Below are 13,570 nucleotides of genomic sequence, written 5' to 3'. Positions count from 1 at the left end.
ACTTTTTCTCTTACTTTCTCAATCCTCTCCAGCCAGCCCTTTGTGTTCTTACAAGAAAGAAGGGAGAGGGGGGAATGAAAGAGACAACATTCCATGGAAATTCCAGCAGTCCAAGTGCATTTTAAATGTTACAGGGTGTCAGATTACTCACATTCACACAGAGACACAAAAACAAGACGGACAGAAACAGAAAATGACAGGAAAAAGTTCACTTGCAGAAAATTATTAGAGATCTGCAGAAATCAGACATTTGTTTGGTCCTCCAGATGGTAACAGAGGCCAGGTAAGACTTACTTGATAATCTTCTTTTTATCTCTTTCTAAAATTTTGGTCTATGTAAAAACTGCTGCATCACACTTAATTGTTTGAGCCACTATTGGCTCTTTCATTTCTAATGTTAAACATATCTTTAATATATTCCATAGAAAAAAAGCAGAAATGGAGAAATGCTGGAATCCCTCCTCCATTAGTCTTGCATGCATCTGTCTCCCTACTGTTTCCCATTTTACCAAATCTATTGTCCCCTCCTGCGGAAACCAGGGACAACAAGTTTTACAATTGCAAGAATTCTTGTAACTGACTGATGGTGATAAATGATCCTCTTTCTCTTACTATTCTTTTTAAAAGTCTTAGATAATATTCTTGGTCTTTATTTCCCCCTTGTACTTGACCCATACTTTTGGTTTTGAGCTGTGCGTGCTTTGGCTGCAAAATCAAAGTAAGCTATAGGAAAATTTGTGGAGTGTTCTCCTGAGACTAGGCTCACTTGCTTACTTGTTACTTAAGTTCCCTACTCCCCCACTAAGCCTGGTGACTGTCCCTGCCATAACACTGCTGGGACACCTCCCTTCCCTTTTTCTTTGAATGCTGACCACCTTAGCTGTGCTGGGACATTGTTTATAATCCTCTCACCCCCTTTACCATTTTCCACAATGCAGTGGTTGCAATGCTACCTCTATGCTGATAACTGAGGGTTTTCTGTTTTTCCAGAGTCCCAGGGGGACCACTATCCTTGTACCTTCTTTCAGGTCCCTGTTCAGGTGCCACTTGATGCCTGCACCTCACAGCATGGACCAAACATGAGAGTGCAAATGAATGAAGAATCATGGGCCTGGAAGAGATTGAAAGCATTCATATGCTTATCCCAATTAAGTATATGAGGTTTGGGTTTACATATTATAGCTAAAGCACTTACATCATACTTTCTCACGGGAAACTTCATGTAGTTTGTTACATTAGGTGCCTAACTTGCAACCTCCTAGGAGGCCATTCCCATGGGACACTTCCTTGCTCTCTTATCTCAAGTATCACTACTTTATATATATCATTCAAGCATCCAGGGTTTTAGGGAGGGCCAGAATGTTCTGAGCCTCCCTAGCATGGAAGGATGATGAGTGGGGTATGGTGAGCCAACACCCTGAGAAATACTGAGCCCACGAGGATGGGAACAAGTTCAAGGGAGACCTTGGCCTGAATCTGCATCCCTTTGGAGGGCTCCTCAGAGCTGGCCCTTGACTTCACCCCCTTACAACTTTTTAATTCAAGGACAGTCTTAAAAACCCAGTGGTGTAATCTTTGGGAATCAGGTAGGGAAGAACCTTTCTCCTTTGCCATGAGTGGGATGAGGGCCAAATATAAAGGTTGAGTGCCATATTCAAATTGTGGCAGTAAAGTAGGTCAATAATTAGAATTTTTTCTTTTTTTTTTGCTGTTGTTTTATTGCTTTGTTTTATTTTTGCATTTCAAACATCTATTCCCACCCTGTAAGAAATCTCTTATGACAACTTGAAACACAAATATCCCACTTTCAGAAATTTCCAAAATCCCTTCATCCAACCATAAGCTGTTGGCTTTTTATCCCTCCTTTTTATAAATTTTTAATAAAAATCTTTTATAAAATCCTACTCTTTCTTCACTCTAACCTCCAATCCCTTGACCCCTTAATTCTCTCTCAGATCATCTCCTCTGCCCCAGTTACTATCTTATCTTTTCCTTATCTTGACCCTTTTGGTGAACCAGTTCAATTCCATATTGTGCTCCTCACTTAAGCCCCTCTCTCTATTTATCATTTCTCTGATTGCACTCTGTAAAGCCTCAGATTTGGACCATTCACTTCATTAGCCTCCTTTGATGCTACACATGTGTTGTTGAACAAAAGTGGAGAAAATTATGCAAATGTTCTGATTGAATTCACTACAAATATGTTATACAACCTTGACTGGGTCGTCACTGCTGCTAAGCAATCCAATTATCTGTCTTCTCAACTCACTCTCCCATTATCCACAGTAACTCTTTCAAACCTTTTCATCCTTCCTCAAATCTTCCATTGTTCCCACCCCTTCAACCTTCTCAGCTAAGTAACAACATATATTTTACCAAATAATTGAGGCCATTCACTAGGAATTCCCTCTTCTCCATTCTTCCTCATTTTTTTTTGGTAGTCAATGACTATCCTTTGATAGTCAATGACTATCCTTTGCTTCTTTTTGTGTCTTCTGGACTTAGCATAGTGCCTGACACATAGTAGATGCAAAACTAAAAATACAGTGATCTCATCTAAAACTAAATGCAACATTCCACACCTTTAACTCGACTCAAGGTCTTTATTTTTAAGTATTTTAAACAATAAACAGAAATCAGGGCAGCTAGGTGGCACAGTGAAAAGAGCACCAGCCCTGGAGTCAGGAAGACCTGAGTTCAAGTATGGCCTCAGACACTTGACATACTTACTAGTTTGTGACCTTGGAAAAGTCACTTAACCCCAATTGCTTTGCCTTCCCCCCTTCAAAAAAAATGAACAGAAATATATTTTTCTCTTCCTCTTACTCCCCATCCTATTGAAAAAGAGAGAAAACAAAACAGATTCCTCATAACAAATATGTATAGTCAAGCAAAACAAATTCCCTCATTGGCTATATACAAAAATATTTAGGTCTCATTCTGCACCCTGAATTTGTCACTTTTCTTCCATGAGGTGGATCATATGTTCCATCATCAATCCTTTGGAATCATTTATGGTCATTGTTATGATCATAGCTCTTACAATTTTCAAATATTTTGTTTTTACAATATTATTCTATAAAAGGTTCTCCTAAGTTTTGCTCATTTCATTGTTTCTTAGTTTGAAAAGGTTTTCAACATTGTTTTTATAATATTGATCTTATAGTATAAATTGTTCTGATTCTGCTCACTTCACTTTGCATCAGTTCATATTAGTACTTTATGTATCTTTGGAATAATATATTTCCTCTTTTCTTATAACACAACTTTTTCATTCATTCCTTAATTAATGGTTATTATTTTTATTTCTAGTTTGGGTTTTTTTTTTGCCACTACAGAAAAGAACTATCACAAATATTTTTGTATATTTAGAATCTATTCCCATTTAAAAAAATCTCCCTCATGTGTAGGCTCAGCAGTTGTATAGTTAGCTCAAGGACCATGAACGGTTTTTAGTAACTTCTGTTGTATAATGACAAATTGCTTTTCAAAATGGTTGCACCCATCACAGGTTCATGAAAGTTCCTGAATGTGCTTGTTTTCCCACAGTCCCTTAAAAATTTGTCATTTTTCTTTTTTGTCATCTTTGTCAACCCGATTAGAGGTATGAAGCAGAATCACAAAATTGCATTAATGTGCATTTCTCTAATTAGTATTGACTTCAAACAATTTTTTTCCTATATGGCTATAGATATTCCCAGTCCACATATTCCGACTTCTTCCTGCAACTGCCTGTTCATATCTTCTGCCCATTTATCAATTGTGGAATGGCTCTTATTTATTATGCATTTAGATCAGTTTTATATGTATCTTGGAAATGAAACCTTTATAACAAAGATTTTTTCCTAGTTAATGCTTTCCCTTTTCATCTTAGATTTGTTTGTGTAATAACTTTTACATTTTTATTTAATTGAAATGATTAATTTTATCTTCTTTGATACTCTTTATCCCTTTTTTAGTCATGTACTTTTCTATTCAGATATAGGTATTTTATCCCATATTTCTCTCATTTTTTTTAAAGCAATTGAGGTTAAGTAACTTGCCCAAGGTTACACGGCCAGTTATTTTGTGTGGGTGTTAAGTATCTGAGGCCAGAACTGATCCCGTGCCAAGGTCGGGCACTCTTACTCACTGCGCCACTAGCCACACCTCTCATTTGTTTTTGATGTGACATTTTATGTCAAGTCCACAAATCCACTTGGAGAGTTTCTTGGCATAAGTTGTAGATAAGTTATTGATCTAAACACAATTTCTTCCATACTGCTGTCCAAATTTCTCATCATTTTTTCTAAATCAAATAATGGGTCCTATTTTAGTAACTAGTATCTTTGTGGTTATTGAATAATGGCTATTGGATATATTTACTTTTCTATGTTGTATATCTAATTTGTTTCACTGGTTAAACTCTTCATTTTTAAAAAGTGCTAATTTTTAAGGGGCAGGCCAGGAATCAACAGCACTGCCTGCAGGGGCAGGCTGGGAAGTGACGGCACAGGGCAGGCCAAGAGGAGGCCTGACCAACAATAGGGGCAAGTCATCCCACCAACTACAAGGGCCACTACCAGGCCTTTCACCAAAGGGCTGGGACTGGAAAGAGCAAGGCAAGAGCCAAACGCAGGGCCCCTGTCCAGGACAGCAAATACTCCTGGGACTACCACTCCATAGCCCAGAAATTAAAAAAAAAAAATAGCCCTTATCAGGATCTCCAAGGACCAGGATGGCAGAGTGAACCCAGACTACTACAGCACCTGCCACCCCCCCCTCTCAAAAACATAATAACTATTGCCCCAGGGCAAAACCCTCAACAGTAAAGGCTTGGAAAGCTTATAGGAAGGGTGTGGCTAGGGCCCTGCTTCAAAATGGGTGAAAAGCAGACTATAAAGACTCTGGAGTCCTACTATTCTGAGAGGGAGGAACCAAATTCAGAGGGAGACAATGTGGACTCCACACCCACAGCTGAAACATCAACAGGTAACGCACAGAAAGCTTTCCTAGATGAGCTCAAAAGGAACATTGAAAACCAAATGAGAGAGATAGAAGACAAAATGAATAATTCTTTTAAAATCAAAATTGCAGAATTAGAAAAACATTATAATGAAGAAAACAGCTTCTTAAAAAGAAAAATGCATGATATGGAAAATGAGCTCCAAAAACTAACCAAGGAAAATGATTTGCTAAAAACCAGAATCAACCAAATTGAAACAAATAACTCTATGAGGAACCAAGAATTAGTGAAACAAAACAACAAGAATGAAAAATTGGAAAAAGAGGTAAAATATCTCAATGGAAAAATAACTTACCTGGAAAACAGATCCAGGAGAGATAACCTGAGAATCACAGGCCTACCAGAAAATCATGATGAAAAAATGAGCCTGGACAACATTCTCCAAGAACTCATTAAGAAAAACTGCCCTGAGATACTAGAACCTGAGGGTAAAAAAGAAATTGAGAGAATCCACCAGACACCTGCTGAAAGAGATCCCAAATTAAAAAGTCCTCGAAATGTTGTGGCCAAACTCAAGAACTACCAGGTAAAAGAGAAAATACTTCAAGTGGCCAGAAAGAAACAATTCAAATATTAAGGAACCACAGTGGGGATCGTACAGGATTTGGCAGCCTCTACATTGAAAGATTGGAGGCAGTGGAATTCAATTTTCTGCAAGGCAAAAGAGCTCGGGTTACAACCAAGGATCACCTACCCAGCAAGACTGAGCATATTCTTCCAGGCAAAGAGATGGTCATTCAATGATATAACAGATTTTCAGACCTTCCTGATGAAAAAGCCAGAGCCCAATGGAAAATTCAACCTCTAATTGCGAGATACAAGTGTGACATAGAAAGGTAAACAAGGAAAACACACAGGGGAGGGAATAGGATGGAGGGAAAGAAACATATAATAATCATAACTGTGAATGTGAATGGAATGAACTCTCCCATAAAATGGAGACAGATAGTAGAATGGATTAGAAATCATAATCCTACAATATGCTGTTTACAAGAAACACATCTGAAACAGAGGGATACACACAGGGTAAAGGTAAAAGGCTGAAGTAAAATATATCATTCCTCAGCTAAAGCAAAAAAAAAAGCAGGGGTAGCAATCCTTATCTCAGATAAAGCACAGCAAAAATTTATCTAATTAAAAGAGATAAGGAAGGAAACTATATCCTGTTAAAAAGCACCATAGAGAATGAAGCAATGTCATTACTTAACATATATGCACCAAGTGGTATAGCATCCAAATTCCTAGAGGAGAAGGTAAGGGAATTAGAGGAAGAAATAGATAGCAAAACTATACTAGTGGGAGACCTTAATCTCCCCCTCTCTGAGCTTGATACACCCAACCTCAAAATAAACAAGAAAGACGTTAAGGAGGTGAATAGAATTTTAGAGAGGTGAGGTATGATAGATCTCTGGAGAAAATTGAATGGGGGTAAAAAGGAATATACTTTCTTCTCAGCAGTATATGGCACATACACAAAAATTAACCATGTACTAGGACATAAAAACCTCACAATTCAGTGCAGAAAGGCAGAAAGAATAAATGCATCATTCTCAGATCATGATGCAATAAAGGGCCATGGAAACACAGACTAAAAACTAATTGGAAACTAAACAATTTAATCCTAAAGGATGAGTGGGTCAAGCAAGAAACTATAGAAACAATCAGTAATCTCATTCAAGAGAATGATTATAATGAGACAACATACCAAAATTTGTGGGATGCATTAAAGGCAGTTCGTAGGGGAATTTTTATATCCCTGAGTGCATACATGATTAAATTAGAGAAAAGAGAGGTCAATGAATTGGGCATGCAATTAGAAAAGGCTAGAAAAAAACAAATTGAAAATTCCCAATTAAATACTAAATTAGAAATACTGAAAACCAAAGGAGAGATTAATAAAATTGAAATTAAGAAAACTATTGAATTAATAAATAAAACTAACAGCTGGTTTTATGAAAAAAAAAACAATAAAATTGATAGACCCTTAGTCAATATGATAAAAAAAGAAAGAAGAAAACCAAATGTAAAGGGTGAACCTACCACCAATGAAGAGGAAATTAAAACAATAATTAAGAATTATTTTGCCCAGTTGTATGCACATAAATTTGACAATCTTAGTGAAATGGATGAATATTCACAAAAATATAGGTTGCCCAAATTAACGGAAGAGGAATTAAAATACTTCAATAACCCCATCTCAGAAAAAGAAATCAAACATGTCATCAGTGAACTCCCTAGGAAAAAATCTCCAGGGCCAGATGGATTTACTAGTGAATTCTATCAAACATTTAAAGAACAAGTGATTCCAACACTCTATTCACTATTTGAGAAAATTAGTGAAGAGGGAGTCCTACCAAATTCTTTTTATGACACAAATATGGTACTGATACCTAAATCAGGAAGAGATAAAACAGAGAAAGAATATTATAGACCAATCTCCCTCATGAATATAGATGCAAAAATTTTTAAATAAAATATTAGCAAAAAGACTACAGCAATTTATCACAAGAATAATACACTTTGATCAGGTAGGATTTATTCCAGGAATGCAAGGATAGTTTAATATTAGGAAAACCATCAGCATAATAGACCATATCAACAATAAAACTAGCAAAAACCACATGATTATCTCAATAGATGCAGAAAAGGCTTTTGACAAAATACAACATCCATTCCTACTATAGGAATAAATGGAGCCTTCCTTAAAATAATAGGTAGCATCTATTTAAAGCCATCAGCAAGTATTATATGTAATGGAGAGAAGCTAGAAGCATTTCAAATAAGATCAAGGGTGAAACAAGGATGTGCACTATCACCCCTCATTCAATCTGGTACCAGAAATGTTAGCAGTAGCAATTAGAGAAGAAAAAGAAATCAAAGGAATCAAATTAGGCAAAGAGACCAACCTATCACTCTTTGCAGATGATGTGAGGATATACTTGGAGTATCCTAGAGAATCAAGTAAAAAAAAAACTACTTTGAGACAATAAATAAATTTGGCAAAGATGCAGGACATAAAATAAACCCATATAAATCCTCAGCATTCCTGTATATTTCTAATGAAATTCAATAGCAAGAGATAGAAAGAGAAATCCCATTTAAAGTTAGTGTAGACATTATAAAATATTTCGGCATCTACCTTCCAAAACAAACCCAAGACCTATATGACCACAACTACAAAACACTTTTCACACAAATAAAGTCAGATCTAACTAATTGGGAAGACATCAATTGCTCAGGGCTGGGTCGATCTAATATAATAAAAATGACAATTTCACCTAAATTAAATTATATATTTAGTGCCATACCAATCAGTTTACTAAAAAACTACCTTATAGAGCTAGAAAAAATAGTAACAAAATTCATTTGGAAGAACAAAAGGTCCAGAATATCAAGGGAATTAATGAAAAGAAATGCTAGGGATGGTAGACTAGCTATACCACATTTTAATCTGTACTATAAAGCAGCAGTTCTCAAAACTACTTGGTTCTGGCTGAGGAATAGAGTAGTGGATCAATGGAATAGATTGGGCACATGAGACTCAGCAGTCAATGACTATAGTAATCTACTGTTTGATAAACCCCAAGACCCCGATTTTTTGATAAGAACTCACTATTTGACAAAAACTGCTGAAAAAACTGGAATATAGTATGGCAGAAACTGAGCATAGACCATTATCTAACACCATATACCCAAATCAAGTCTAAATGCATGCATGATCTAGGTATAAAGTCTGATACTCGAAGCAATCTGGGAAAGCAAGGAATAATTTACCTGTCAGATTTGTGGAGAGGGGAAAGACTTTATGACCAAAAAAGAATTAGAGGGCATTATAAAATGCAATATTGATAATTTTGATTACATTAAATTGAAAAACTTCTGTACAAACAAAGCCAATGTAACCAGGATTAAGAGGGAAGTGCAAAATTGGGAAAGAATTTTTACAAACTATGTCACTGATAAAGGACTCATTTCTAAAATATACAGAGAACTGAGTCAAATCTATAAGAATACAAGTCATTCCCCAATTGATAAATGGTCAAAGGATATGAACAGGCAGTTTTCAGAGGAAGAAATTAAAGATATTTATAAGCATATAAAAATGCTCTAAATCACTATTGATTAGAGAAATGCAAATCAAAAAAACTCTGAGGTACCACATCTCACCAGTCAGATTGGCTAAGATGACAAAACAGGAAAATGACAAATCCTGGAGAGGATGTGGACAAATTGGAACAGTAATACATTGCTGGTGGAGTTGTAAACTGATCCAACTATTCTGGAAAGCAGTCTGGAATTATGCCCAAAGGGCTATAAATAATTTCATACCCTTTGACCCAGCAATACCACTTCTAGGGTTGTATCCCAAAGAGATTATAGAAGTGGGAAAAGACCCATGTGTACAAAAATATTTATAGCAGCTTTTTTTGTGGTAGCAAAGAATTGGAAATTAAGGGGGTGCCCATCAATTGGGGAATGGCTGAACAAGTTGTCGTATATGCATATTATGGAATAGTATTTTTCAATAAGAAACGAGGAGCCATTGAACTTCATATTTACCTGGAGAGGCTTATACGAACTGATGCTGAGTGAGAAGAGTAGAGCCAGGAGGAATTTGTACACAATTACTGACACAATGTATGTGTGATGATCAATTTTGATAAACTGGACTCTTCTCAGCAATGCAGGGTCATAAGTCAACCCCAAAAGACTCATGATGGAGAGAGATGTTTACACCCAGAGAAAGAACTGAGATTGAACCCAGATGGAAGCAAACTACCTGTCCTTTTTTGTTTTCTTGTTTGGTTTTGTTTCCTCTTTCTCATTCCTCATTCCATCTGTTACAATCCTTCTTTATAACCTGACTAATGCCTAATGTGAAAGTATTTGCAGATACTAAACTAAACAAATATATGCAGCCATGGTGGGGGGGAGGGAGAGAGAGAAAATTTGAAACTCAAGGAATTGTGGTAATGAATCTTGTAAACTAAAAGTAAACAAATTAATAAAGACAAAAAAAAAGAGTAAAAAAGTGCTAATTTGTTTTGACAATTAATGCTTTGTAGTACTGTTTGATACGTGGCAATGATAAACCCCCTTTGTTCTTAATTTTTCCCCCATTATTTACCTTGAGATACTTGTCCTTTTTTGCCTCCATCTGAATTTCCTTATTATTTTTTCTAGTTCTATAAAGTAATCTTTTAGTATTTTGATTGGTATGACATTGAATAGGCACATTGATTAAGGTAGAATTGTTCTTTTTATTATATTTTCTTATTCTACCCACTAGCAATTAATATTTTGCCAATTATTTAGGTCTGGATTGATTTCTATATAGTTTATATATATATGTATATATTTATTTCTAAATAGTGATTTACAGTTGTAATTATATAGCTCTTATCCTGTCTTGATAGATTCATAATTATTTTATAAAATTCTCTTAAATGGTATTTTTCTTTCTTGATTTTCCTACTGGGTTTTATTGGTAGTATATAGAAATGTTGATGATTTATATGATTTTTATATTCCACAAGTTTGTCAAAGTTAATTATTTCCATTACTTTTTAGTTGACTCTTTAGAATTCTTTAAGTATCCCATTGCGTCATCAGCAAAGTAATATTTTTGCATCAGTTTTGCCTATTCTTACACCCTCAATTATTTTTCTTATCTTGTTACTATAGTCAGCATTTCTTGTATTATGTCAAATAGAAGTACTGACAATGAAGACCCTTGTTTCACCCCAGATTTTCTTTTTTTTTTTTTACTTTTTTTTTTCTTTTTAGAGGAGGGAAGGTAGGGCAATTGGGGTTAAGTGACTTGCCCAAGGTTACACGGCTAAGTTTTGTGTTAAGTGTCTGAGGCTGAATTTGAACTCAGGTCTTCCTGACTCCAGGGCTGGTGCTCTATACACTGTGCCAACTAGCATCCTCCTCTCCCCCAATTTTCATGGAAATAACTCTTATTTACTTCTATTACATAAAATGGAAGTGCTTATTTTTAGATATATACTATTTATCATTTAAAGGGAAAGCCCATTTATTCTTGTGTTTTCTTCTGTTTTTAATAGAAATAGATTTAATATTTTGTTAAAAATCTTTCCCTGCATCTATTGATATAACCATATGGTTTTTATTGATTTAGTTATTAATATGAATAATCAAGCTTATAGTTTTCCTAATAACTAATTAATCAACTTTGTGTTACTGGTATAAATCTAACTAATTATAGTTTATAATATTTGTAATTTGTTGTTTTAGCCTTTTTTCTAATACTTTATTTAAAATTTAAACTATTCATTATGAGTATTGGTACACACACACACACACACACACACACACACACACACACACCTGTTTAGGCTGTCTCTGGTTTATATATCAGACCACATTGAGCAAAATTTGGTAGGATTACTTATTTTCCTATTTTTGCAAACTGTTTATATAGGATTAGAATTATTTCTTCTTTGAAAGTCTGATAGCATTCACAATCTGGCCCTTGTTTCTCCCCTCTCCCTTTAAAATTCATTTACAGATTGTTCAGATTCTCTCCTAAAATTGAATTGTTTAAATTCTCTATTTCTGTTAAATTTTATATTTCATATATTTGTAAATATTGATTTTTTAAAGTATAAGCTGTTGGTTTTATTGGCATATCGTTGGGTAAAATAGCTTCTAACAATATTCTTTATTCCTTCTTTGTTGTGATCTTTTTTTCCATTTTTGATACTTATAATTCGGTTTTGTTTTCAATCAAATTAGCTAATGACATCTATTTTATTGCCTCTTTTCCCCCAAAAGAGTCATCTCCTAGTTTTATTTATTAGTTGAATGGGAATGGTTAGGTGGTGCAGTGAATAGAGCACTGGCCCTGGAGTCAGGAGGACCTGAGTTCAAATCTGGCTTCAGGCATTTAACATTTGCTTGCTGTGTGACCTTGGGCAGGTCAATTAACCCCAATTGCCCTCCAAAAAACAAAAAATTCAAGAAAAAAATGAATTGAATGTTATTTTTTTTTCAACTTTATGAATTTCTTCTTTGGTTTCAAGATTTGTATTTTTGATGTTCAATTAAGTTTTTAAATTTTTCTTGGTTTTCTAATGTTTTAATTGCATTCCCAATTCATTGTTCTGTTCTTTCTCTTTTCCATTAATATGTTTAAAGATAAAGGGGATTCCCCTAAGTACTAACTTGACTGCATACCCCCAATTTTGGTATGTAGTCACATTGTTGTCATTGCCTTTAGTGAAATTATCATTTTCTGAGTTGCTTTTTTTTTCAAGATCCCAAAATGACTTTAATTTTATTTCCTTTGCTTAAGCCAAATCATTAAATCTCACAGTGATTTTGGATGGGGGGACAAGTAGAAGGCTGTGGATTAAATCATGGCCAAGTGGGGTAGGATCAGTGGGGCCATAGGCCTTACTGGGGAAGCTGGAGGAGCACTGACTGTCTGGCGGGCAGGTAGGTGATGTTCCAAGATCATGAAAGCTGGTATGCGATGTCCTTTGCAGCATCCAGTTTACGAAGCTCTATTAGGCCATCTCCCACTGTGGGCAATGAATTAGCAATCAGCTCAGCTGCTTTGGAGTCACCCTCAGCTGAGATGATGGCTGCTTTCTTCTGTTGCTCAGCCTTTTCCACTACGAATCTGGCCTTCTCTGCTTCCTGCTGAGCCACCTGTTTGGGTTCTACTGCCTCCGTGAACTCCTTCCCAAAGGTCAGATGTGTCAAAGAAACGTCATTTAGGATGAGCCTAAAGGTTGCCGCTCGCTCTGTGAGGTCATCGCTCACTTGCCTGGAGACTAGTTCTCTCTGGGTGATCAATTCTCCAGCATCAAGTCGAGCTACTACTGACTTGAGGATCTCAGTGGTTATGGACTGCAACACCTGCCCGTAGTAGTCCTCACCAATGCTGGTGAAGATTCGGGGTAGCTGATTGGCAACAGGTCAGAAGAGAATACGTAGAGTGATACTGACATTCTGTAAATCCTTGCTACCAGTGATTACTGGGACATTCCAGTGGCCGGGAATGGCAGTCAAAAATAATAGGTTTTTGTACCCATGGGATTAGAAAATGAGTCCCTTGCCCTGCAACAATGTCTTGGACTCCACGGAACCTATCAAAGATGACAGCTCTGTGGCCAGCATCCACATTATATAAAGCAGAGTTGACAATTCCTCCTACAACAGCTAAGCCCAGGCCAAACTTGCCAACAGCTTCAAACAGTTTAGCAGCCATGGCTCCTTCAGATGGTCTTGCTCTTCTGCCCTCTTAGACCAGACAAAACTCTGACCTCCACATGAATTCCCCAACCCTACTTACTCCTGAGATGCTTTTCAATCTACCAATTCTTTAGGACTCATTTATTTAATCTCCAATTGATTTTTAATATTGTAATACTGCTTTAATTTAATTTTATTACATTTTGGTCATTAAAGTACCATATAATATTTATGCTTTTCTGCACTGATTTGTTAGAATTATGTCCTAAAACCAGATCCATTTTTGTAAAGGTAGCACACACAGTTGAGAGATATGTTTATTCCTTTCTATTTTCATTC

At 35.9% G+C, this 13,570-nt stretch overlaps 1 pseudogene; it reads right to left on the bottom strand.

Moving 5' to 3' along the window:
• Positions 1-12,276: 12,276 nt before the first annotated feature.
• On the bottom strand, positions 12,277-13,326 carry LOC138155698 (prohibitin 1 pseudogene; annotated as a pseudogene).
• Positions 13,327-13,570: the final 244 nt, after the last annotated feature.

Source organism: Petaurus breviceps, unplaced genomic scaffold, assembly GCF_028583685.1.
Source record: "Petaurus breviceps papuanus isolate PSGF00001 unplaced genomic scaffold, PetGlider_PUasm1.0 98, whole genome shotgun sequence".
Classification (NCBI taxonomy): domain Eukaryota; kingdom Metazoa; phylum Chordata; class Mammalia; order Diprotodontia; family Petauridae; genus Petaurus; species Petaurus breviceps.
The sequence above is the reverse complement of the archived record's forward strand: the minus strand, read 5'-3'. Positions and strand labels throughout refer to the sequence as shown.